We start from the raw sequence: 11,052 nt of genomic DNA, 5'->3' as shown, positions 1-11,052 counted from the left end.
TTAAGGAGTTGTTGACAATTATCACTAATTATTTTTGGGTTGCTTGCATGTTCAAATTTAATACTTTTAATAACATATCTACCATAATACTAAGTGTTTGTAAAAAAGCCCGTATGGCATTGTGCATTTTTTATTATTCTATCCTTCTACTCTAATGCCTGTTTTTCACAAAACCCTTTAAATATTTTATTAATTGAATATAATTGTCAATACAAACATGATGGTTAGCTTGTTACGAGTGATAATACATTATAGTTATTGATGCTTGATCTATGCTACTCATGCCTTTGCCGGCATGCCAATAAACATCTTGCATCTACTTGCCATAATATGCACTTGCTATATTTCCATGGATGAATTGATCACATGTAGTCACAACCATGTGTTAACGACATCCTTCTTTACCTTGGCATTAATTATCACTTGTACTGTCCCCCTCCTTGCTTTAACCCTTGGCTTTACATGTTACTTTCCTTTTTCCTTTTCAGGATGGCCACCAAGAAGGGTAAAGAGAAAGCTACTCCCAAACCACTGGCAAGGAGAGGAACAAAAAGAGCACTAGCTGCGGACCATCCTCAACAGCAGTCAAACCAACAACAAAGAGGGTCAAGAGGATCATCAAGGTCAATGAAACAGAGAAAGCCTTTCCAGCAAGGGACACTGTGCGGTTCACTAACTGCTACTGTGAGCAGATGTTCCCCATATTGGCTAAGTGGAACTATAACAATGAGTACCTTCTCATCCTCCCGATCCACATTGTTGATTTTGTTGAGCCCCGGATTGAGCGCAGACAATGGAGATTCTTACGGAGACAGCCATGGCAGGTTAATCTTTCATGGGTAGTTGAATTCTACTCCAATTTTCACATGCCAACCATGCAGTCTGTCTATGTCCGTGAGAAGCAAGTCCCTATATCCGAAGAGGCCATTCAGCGAGCTTTATATCTTCCCCCTGCTCTAGAAGGATTGGACGCATACCAAAAAGCCTCTTTCAAGCACCAGACATACCAATTTGACTGGGACGCCATCCTCAGAGTTATAGCACAACCTGGCAGCAGATGGATCTATGGATACCATCGATCCCGACCTAAGGGCATATTGGCTTCAGCACTCACCTTGGAGGCTCGAGTATGGGCACAGATTATGTCCCATTACGTCTTTCTGAGCACTCACGAGTCCTCCTTCACTGCAGACATGGCTGTTCTCCTCTGGTGTATCCTTACAGACCAGCCTCTCAATTTACCAAGACACCTTCGGCACGCCATGGGTCACGTACAGATTGTGGGCAACCTACCCTTTCCCGCCATGGTTTCAAATCTAGTCTCAGCAGCTGGAGTTTCCTACAGAGCTGGGGACACCAAGGCCATACTTCCGCGGGATGATCAGTACGTCCCTAACGGGAAATACATCAGACCTCCAGCAGCCACTATTAGCCGGCCTGCAGAACCGGCCGGAGATATTCCTTCTCCTTCCACATCACAAACACCTTCAACAAATCAACTGCTCCTTCAGATAATTGAGAGGTTGGACCGGCTTGACCGGCAGGCAAAGCAAAGTGAGCGCCGTAACAAGCGCCATTTACATACCTCAAGGAGCTGATTGTTGGCAACTGCCCACCTAAAGAATACCCAGACACTCCGGACTCCACTTCATCTAGTAGTACAGGGAGCCATGACAATCCCGACTGTGGAGATGCTGTTACCAGCCCCCTTTGTTCCTGACTGATGGCACCGAGGACGGTGTCAAGCTTTAAGTGTGGGGAGGTCGGTCAGTATCTGACTTCTGGAGGTAATTTTTTTCTCTTAACACCAATATGTTATTTTTCTTTTGTTAGGATTGGATAAATTGCATAGTACTAGGGGTTTGCATGCATGTTCTATTTGATTGAAAAATAATAAGTTTCTTTTCAAGACTCAATTTTGAAAATTTCACTAATTTAAATCAAAACTTTTGTGTTAAGACCTGTTTGAAGATTGTAAATTGAAACATGGTTTTTGAGCTAAGAACACACAATCCAGTAAGATTTTTGAGCCTAATTACATGGTTACACTAATTAACCATAATATTTTATTCCTATGTGTTTTCTTCTCTATAATTGTAATCTTTATTTTGTTCCATCCTATATGTCCAATGTTTAATGTATTTACATGCATGCATATGATTGAGGCCATTATTTGATTATTAGCTCACTTATCACAAATAGCCTACCCTTCCATTTATCTTTATTAGCCACTTTGAGCCTTTTTAATCCCATTTTGTTTTATATTTTACCACATCACTAGCCTTAAGTAGAAAGACAAATTAAACACCCCAATTGAATCTTTGGTTAGCTTAAGATAAAGATTGTGTGTCAATTAAGTGTCGAAAAACTGTGGAAACATGGGTTAATAGGGAAGTGTTAAATTGATAAAATATTAGGAATTTGGGTACCTACTCATGTGAGACCAGAAAAATTAAAAATCTATGTGCATTGATAAGTTGTGTTTACTTTTCTATATATAAAAAAAATAAAAATAAAAAAATAAAAAATAAACAAACCAAAAATATTCAATTGAATAAATAAATAAATAAATAAGGGGACAAGAATTACCCCAATGTTAAGCTAATGAAAAGATCAATGTATATGTGATAAAAATTAAAAGAAAAGGTTGATGTATGAGTATGTGAAATATGCAAAAGTGGAAATTTTGGGTAGCTAGGCATGATTTTAAAAGAATAAAGAGTGTATGTAGAGGTGAGAGCTTAAGTTAATCAAGGATTCAATTTATAGCTCACTTAGCCATATATATACCCTCACCTTTACCTTAGCCCCATTACAACCTTGAAAAGACCTCATGATGTTTGCATTGGTACATTAAATACTTGTTGATTGGTTAGGTGAAGAACAAAGTCTAGAAAGCATGACTAGAGAAGAGTAGAGTGATTATCCTATACACTTGAGTGATTAGAGTGCACATATACTATCAGTGAGGGTTCAATGCTTGATTCTATGTTCCCTGCTTTCATGAGTTGTCTTCTTACAAGTTTACTTGTCTTTACTGTATGATTTTAATTAGTGATATCTGATTTATGTTTGTCTTGGAGAACTTATTTACTTTTAACCAAGTAGGCAGAATCATCTTAGCATATAGTTGCATTCATACATAGGTTGCATTTCATGAGTCTTACTTTCCCTTATTTAGTCTTTTAATCTCCATGAGCTAAGCATGAGGACATGCTAATGTTTAAGTGTGGGTTGGTTGATAAACCACTATTTTATGGTTTACCTTGTGTTCAATTGAGCGGTTTCATCAAGTCTTTGCCCACTTATTCATACAAATTGCATGGTTTTACAATTCCTTCCTAGTTTTGTTCTATGGTTGAAAACTTGCTTCCTAGAAATCTTTAATTTGTCTATTTTAATTCTCCTTTATACCATTCGATGCTGTGATCCGTGTGTTAAGTGTTTCAGGCTTTATAGGGCAGGAATGACTTAGAGAATGGAAAGGAAGCTTGCAAAAATGGAAGGAGCATAAGAAATAAAGGAGACAACCAGCGAGCATCGACGTGCACGCATGGCTTACCCGTGCACGCGATATAGAGAAATTTGCAGCGACGCGTGCGCGTACCTGACACGTACGCGTGGATTTGGAGTTCGCACGTCGACGCGTGCGCGTGCCTGACGCGTCCGCGTGACAAGAAAAATCGTAAAACGACGCACACGCATGACTGACGCGTACGCGTGACATGCGCGATCTGCAGAAATAACAGAAAATACTGGGGACGATTTCGGGCCGAGTTTTGACCCAGTTTCCGACCCAAAAACACAGACTAGAGCCAGGGAACATGCAGAGACTCAACACACATTCCCATTAGCATAGTTTTAGTTTTTAGATTTGAATCTAGAGAGAAAATTACACTTCCTCTAGGTTTTATACACATTCATAGTTTATTAGTTTTATACTTTTGCTTTTGGATACTGAGAAGAGTCATCACCTCCATTGATGTTACTATTCTAGTTTGTTTTCTTACTCCCTATTTATTATTCCATATTCTTAATTCTTGTTTAGAGTTACAATTGAATTATTTTTAGAATTTATTAATGCAAAGGATTACTTATACTTTTAATTAAATTGCAATTATTGTCTATCATGTCTTTCTTTTATTCCCTTTTTAATTCTATGCAAGTAATTTTCATGTCAATGGAGTAGATTCCCAACTTGACATGGGGATTGATTAAAAGGAGACACTTGAGTTGGAATGCTCAAGTGATTAGTTAAATTAGAAGTTGTTGGCTAATTCTCTATTTACTAACGCTAGACCTTCCCAAGGGAGAGGACTAGGATTCGCGAATAAGAGTTAGCTCAATCACTTGACTTTTCTTTATTTAGTAAGGGTTAACTAAGTGAAAACAACAACCTTTGATACTACATTTGAGAGAATTCCAACAAGGATAGAACTTTCAATTAATAATTCCCCTAGTCAAGGCTTTTATTTTGAATATATAAATCTCTTTTAATTTTCATTGCACTAAATTACAATTATTTATTTTTCTGTCATTCAACTCTCAAAATTTCTCGGAAAACTCCTGATTAATAAATTAGCACCCTTTTGGCAACTCGTTGGGAGACGACCTGGGACTCATACTCCCAGTATTTTTATTCTAAATTTTGTGACAACCTTTCTAAATTAATGAGCGGATTTTTGCTGGTTAAGAACTATACTCGCAACGTATTTCCATATTGATTTCTTAATTGGTTGAATTCCGCCACCCATCAAAGGCCGTCCGAAAGAAAAATTCTATTATGAAATTGAGGACTCCCATAAATCCCACTGTATTTTTAGGATTTATTTTTCACCTAAACCTCAATAGTAAAAAAAGGTTACCCAAAATTGCATGTAATATCTTGGAAATTGGTCAACTCAAATCAATTTGGATGCCCTGTATAAAAGGTAATTGACTAATTGTCTTGAAAATTTCATTAATTGAATAAGATTATTATTATTATTATATATATAGGTAATATGATTGGATGAAAATCAAAATTCTTAAGTTCATTTCCTATTCTCAAAAGGATTCAAATCATTACATACATATAGGATGATAAACTGGGTTCAATTATCCACATTATCCAATCATAGCTAATCAACTACCATTAAAACTATGTACATACACACCATAATCAAGAAGATACAATAAACTAAAGTAAACTAGAATATGTAGTAAAAATATATACAAATCAAACTAATAAAGTGCAGAATCTAGAAAAGCGTTCAAGATAGTAAAATATATACAAATATCCAAAAAGCATACTAAAAATTGAAATAGAAGTGTTCGGAATAGAAGCATTTTCACCAAAAAAATTTGCCAATTCGGTCAGACGATCTCTCCACACTTAAAATCAAGCATCATCCTCGGTGCTCACATGGAATGGAAGGAATCCTCGTCATCTCCACCTCCAGCTGGTAGATCCTGCTCCTCCTCCTCGTTGTGCTCAGATAGGGTGTCCAATTCCTCAATCATCTTGTCCTAGTCCTGGTTATGCCTCTTAATATTCTCATAACGGCGCTTGGAGCGGCGCTCCACGCGAGCTATTTCCTCAAAGAGCCGGTGGACCAGATGGTATATCGGCTGTGATGATGATGATGGTGCTGCTGGTGGCTCTGATGCTGCTGCTGAGGTACCGGCCTCTGATGTGGCTGCTGGATGACTGCGGCCTCTGCGTCTGGCGGTCGGCTGAGACCTGTACCAGTTACCATGTGTATGACCGTCTTGTTCCCAGCGACTGTCGGTCTCTCATCAGTTGCAAGCCAAACTTCGGCCTCCGTAGCTAACTGCGTGATCAAACAGAGGAAAGCCAAGTTACCAATGTAGTGAGCCCACCCCATATGCTTTCTGATGAGCTTTAGAAGGTACAGTTTCTAACCCTCCAAGACACACCAGATCAAGACCGCTATGTTAGCAGTAATGTCAATCTCGTGTGTGCTGGGCATCACGTAATTGGATATAATCTGCTGTCATATCCGAGCCTCCATAGTCAGGGCGTGAACTGAGATATCCCTGGGAGCTGTCTTGCTTGCTCCATAAATCTATGTAGTCCCAGGCATGGCAATGACCTCCATTACCTTATCCCAATTAAATGTCAATAACTTCCTCTCACTTTTTGCCTCTTCAGAAGTATCCTTGTCAATGGTCTTAGGAAGAAAGTGGAAGATTCTCTCTATTGCCTCCTCAGTAACCGAGATCTTCTTGCCCTGTAGGTTAATTGCATCGAGGGCCCGTATAGTAATTGGCATAGAACTCACAGACCCGTGATGCATTCACAGTCACCAGTTCCTAGTCTAACAATACCCATCCTCGCTAAGTAATCCGAACCTTAGTATTTTAATTCAACTCATCGGGGATTTGGAGCTTCTGCTCAATGTGCAGATTATGTTTCCAAAAGTCTGGGAACTTTAACTCTGAGTAAAGATTAGAGAACTTGAACTCATCAGTAGGAGGCAAACTCTGATTCTCCTTATCTCTCCTACTGATGGCTCTTTCAGTTTGCACCTCATCCACTGATTTAACGGCCTATTGGGTTCTCTTTCTTTTTTCCAACCCTGTGGCCTTACCCTTTCTTTTTCTATTAGTCATCCTAAAAAGAAACAAAGAAAATGGGTATATGAAATACATTCTAAAGGTATACAAAGCAAAATGATATAAGTAAGCAGGAAAAAGTAAGTAATTGAGGTAAAAAATTAAGTATTTGGAAAGCTGAAGGTGAAAATAGAATTGATTGGAAGTATAAGTGAAATTACAAAGCAAAATCAATCAGAAATCACTTTTTGATCAATCAAGGTTAGTTACCTTGCCTATTCAACCAAAAAGAAGTAAGGAAACATTGGTTGCTATGCACTTAGAAAAAAGAAAAGAGTTAGTTAAAAAAAGAAAAGTTAGTTATTATGTACATAGCAAGGGTGATCTTTAACTTCGAAGAGTTTTCAAAAAGCGCAAAATAGACAAGCTCACATTCAACTTCATAAAATATGTGTTATGCCAAAGATGAGTGATTCTATGTATGTGTATAGCACATATTCAACAAATAAGGTTCACACATCATTAGGCATAAGCATGAGCAATTGATGATGAATCAAATAAAAATAACTATAAAAAGAAGCATATTCATACATCAACGCATTCAGTCACTAAAATTGCAAGATTGATATAAAAAAAATTGAAATTTCAAGCCCAAAGTAACTCAAACCGTTTAAGGACAACAAGGTGAATCACAGGAGGTTACATAGGGTAAATGGATCAAACTTGCAATTATAGATGGACGGCCTCAAATATGAAAAATTCAACAATTTCTGGTCACTTAGAGGTTTAAACATGGACCTCAATGCAATTAAGTAAACTAGAATGAAAACACACATTGAGATCAAAAGAAGTTGACCAAATATTTGTTCAAACAAAACTTTTGAGGCATTGTTACAACATATGGTATGCAAGGTTATATCGACACAGAATTTCATCAACGAGATCTTACATCACCAATTCACAACATGCAGTTCAATGAAACGGAACAGTAGGAAATCTCAACGCACAGCAACAAATAGTAAATCAATTGAGCCCAGCACAAAAATTTTAGCAGCAACTCAGTTATATAGTGAAACAGTTTACTCAGTCAACAAATTTTCTCATGAGTTCAAAATTAATTTAATTCTCAATTCACAGGAAATCAAACAAATATGTGCAACTGAGTAAAGCAGCAATTTTCAGCAGTACACACAGAAACAGTGAAATCACCAACATTCAATCAAGTTCATAAAAGTCCAAATCATTCACAACAAAAATTAACCATACCTAAAAATCCACTACATACTATGTTCACTCTGCCTAATAACTTAAAATCCACTAACTAATTAATCTAACTAATTCTAATCCAACAAATTAAACTAATTCACAAAATTAAACTACAGAAAATAAAAAAGAAAATGGTAAAAACCTGGAACATAGAACTAAACAGAGAGAAAGGAAAGGAAATTGGACATTGCGGCGGTGGCTTAGGGTGGCACCGGCAGCAACGAGGTCGCTGGAATGGGAGAAGAACATGGGCTAGTGGCAACACAGACAAGGGTGGAGAAAGAAAGAGAAATGGAAGGAGGAGAAGGGTAGTGGTCGATGGTGGTAATTGTTAACAGGGGAGACCGTGGCTACGATGATGGTTGGGGATGGAGTTTGGTGGTTATGGAGGTTATGGGGGCTAAAAGAAAGGAAGAGGAGAACGAGAAAGAAGATAAGAAAATAGGGGGGAGGTTACGTATGTGAGTTAGGGCTCTCACAAAAGGGGTGGCATTTTGAATTCATACGTACGTATCCCTTAAGCATACGCATGACTAGGGAAAATAGGGTGTGCGTATGCATGTAACTTGCATACGCATGATGATTATTTTTTTAAGCATGTGCGTACGCGAGAAGATATACGCGACGGGGGTTATTGCCACTGTGAGATGATGTCGCATACGCAGATGTTTGTCTCATACGTGAGTTTGGAATTTTCTTTTGTGTGTGCGTGCGCATGGTACTCGCACAAATAAGGTTTTGTGAAAGTGTCATGCGTACGCATCTCCCATGCATACGCACAATGGTTCTCTATTTTTCAAAATTTTTCCACCAAAATGGAGCCTTTCAAACACCCAATAAGCTACCAAAACAACACCAAACATTATTAAGCAACCTAATCTATCAAGCAATCCTAACAAAACTATCTATAAAGGAGATCTAAATTATTTACCAATATATACAAAAGAGAAAATGAAAAGATATTACTATGGTGGAGTGTCTCCCACCTAGCACTTTTAGTTAAATTCCTTAAGTTGAACATTTTAGTGAGCTCTTTGTCATGGTGGTTTATGCTTAAACTCATCTTGAAACTTTCACCAATGCTTGGACTTCAAGTGATTGCCAGAATTTCCAATCAAGTGCACTAAACTCTGATAAAGTTTCAAACAAGTTGAGAGCTCCCAAAATTGATTCGCATGATGTATATCGGGATCCCAAACCTTATTTTTGCACCTGTCTTCTTGTTGATCCTTGTGATTCCATTTGGGTGATCTCACTTCAGAATTCTCATTTGAACACCAAAACACCCCCCTAAAATCCATTCAATTTAGCATTTCACCAACCATAGAATTCAAACTTTGAAGATTTATCCTTAATGATCCTTGAATTATGTTTCCAACTACTACACCTCCCTCTCTTGCTCTTTAATCCACAAAGATCTCTAAGTTGGTCATCCGTCTCAAGTAAACCATATTCTTGTGCTCCTCTTTAATTACCTCCACCTCTTGACAAGCGTCTTCAATTTCCACCTCTTGACAAGATTCTTCAAATTCAATTTCTTCCTTACCAACTTCTTCTAACTCTTTCCCATCACTTAAGTCATATATCAGAGGTAGCGTAAAATCTACCTTAACATAAACTCCAGATTCAATGGAAGAAAGTTCATTAAACTCAAAGAGATCATTAGTTGGTGTGAAATCATCGTCAACAATGGGACTTATATCTTGCTCAACTTCTCTTGACTCTTCAACCACTTCTTCCGTGAAGTTCCTCCTCTTGTTGCAATTCATGCTTCAATTCCTCTTCTTTCTCTTGAGGCTCTGTGTTTGCTTCTACACTACGCTCTTTGGTTGATTCTCCACATTTGTCAACGGGAGTACTTTGATTGCATGAACGCAGTGAAACTAAGCAGTTCACGGCTTCGGCGATAATCGCCACATAGTATTCTGGCCTTTTAAAACATCCCTCTTGCTATAGGAGAAAAGATTGAAGCTCTTGTTGCTCTTGAATTAAGGGTTGGAGAGCTTTGTCCATTGAGGATTGTGGTGGAAAAGAGGATTCATTATTTGGAAGAAAGGTTTCATAATTGGAAGGTAGTTCATATTGGTGAGAATATTGAGGTGGTGTATATGGGGTGGTAGTTCTTGGGAGTATTGGTGTTGGAATGGTGGTGATTCTAAGTTTGGGTTATATGGCTCATATGGTTGTTCTTGAGGTGCATATGGTTAGTGATATGGCGGTGGATAGAAATTTGGATCATATGAAGATATTTGGTGGTATGATGGGGCTTGTGAGTAAGGTGTTTAAGAACAATGTTGAGGATGTGGTTCATGGATGTATGGTGGTTGAGGTTGAAAATCATAAGAAGACTCATCATAACCATTGGATTAGTGTACATTATGGGGGTAGATTGCCATTATTGTATGATGGAGGAAGTTGACATGGATACCATGAAGATCGTCCACAAGAATGCGGCTTTTCTCTAGATTGATTTCCAATCCCATAGTGTGAACCATCATTGAAGTTTCTATCTCCTGCAACATAATTACAACCTAATTTGAAACCAAAAGGATAAGAATTCATAGTGAAAAGAAAAAATGAAAACAAAAGCTAATAAGAAAACAAAGAAAAAGAACTCCTAAAAAGAAACAAGCAAACAACCACAAGAAAACAAACTATTCACAATATTCACATATGAACAATAACCAATAACATGCACACATTGCAATTTCCCGACAACGGCGCCAAAAACTTGATGGAAGGTTAGATACTGGTTTAGAAATTCACAATTTACAAAACTCGAATCTTGTTGCAAGCCTAGTTCCAAACCGGAAAATAACCCTATTAAAGTTTAATTTATTTGTCACGAATACAAACCAATAAAAACCGAAAGTATTAGATCTTGGGTCGTTTCTCAAAAAAAAAATTGAGTTAGGTGTGCGCATTATCGGTTATGAGAAAAAGGGGTTTAAAAACAATTGACAAGAAATTAAATGACATGAAAGTAAAGAAGCAAGGAAAGAAATATAAATGCTAAAAAGGCATCTTGGCTAGGATTTAGAATCAAGATTTTCTATCCTTGTCGTTAATCATAACATAACAATTATCAAGAGTAATCTTAATTCGTGATCTCCAACATCGGGAGAAAGTCAAATAGGCATAGTTAGCCCTAATCCATAAGTCTTAATCAATTTACTAATTAAATTAGCAAACGATTAGAATCAATGGAGATAAGATTAACTCACAACT

General features: G+C 37.6%; 1 long non-coding RNA gene across 1 annotated transcript; it reads right to left on the bottom strand.

The window, feature by feature from the left end:
* Positions 1 to 5,007: 5,007 nt before the first annotated feature.
* Positions 5,008 to 8,388, bottom strand: LOC112786662 (uncharacterized). The gene is made up of 2 exons (XR_003194288.3): positions 7,967 to 8,388; positions 5,008 to 6,616 (listed from the first exon to the last, which is right to left on the bottom strand). It is a non-coding gene; the product is annotated as an uncharacterized lncRNA (long non-coding RNA).
* Positions 8,389 to 11,052: the final 2,664 nt, after the last annotated feature.

The sequence above is a fragment of the Arachis hypogaea genome, chromosome 20, assembly GCF_003086295.3.
Source record: "Arachis hypogaea cultivar Tifrunner chromosome 20, arahy.Tifrunner.gnm2.J5K5, whole genome shotgun sequence".
Classification (NCBI taxonomy): domain Eukaryota; kingdom Viridiplantae; phylum Streptophyta; class Magnoliopsida; order Fabales; family Fabaceae; genus Arachis; species Arachis hypogaea.
Note: the sequence above shows the minus strand (reverse complement) of the source record. Positions and strands in the feature narration are given on the sequence as shown.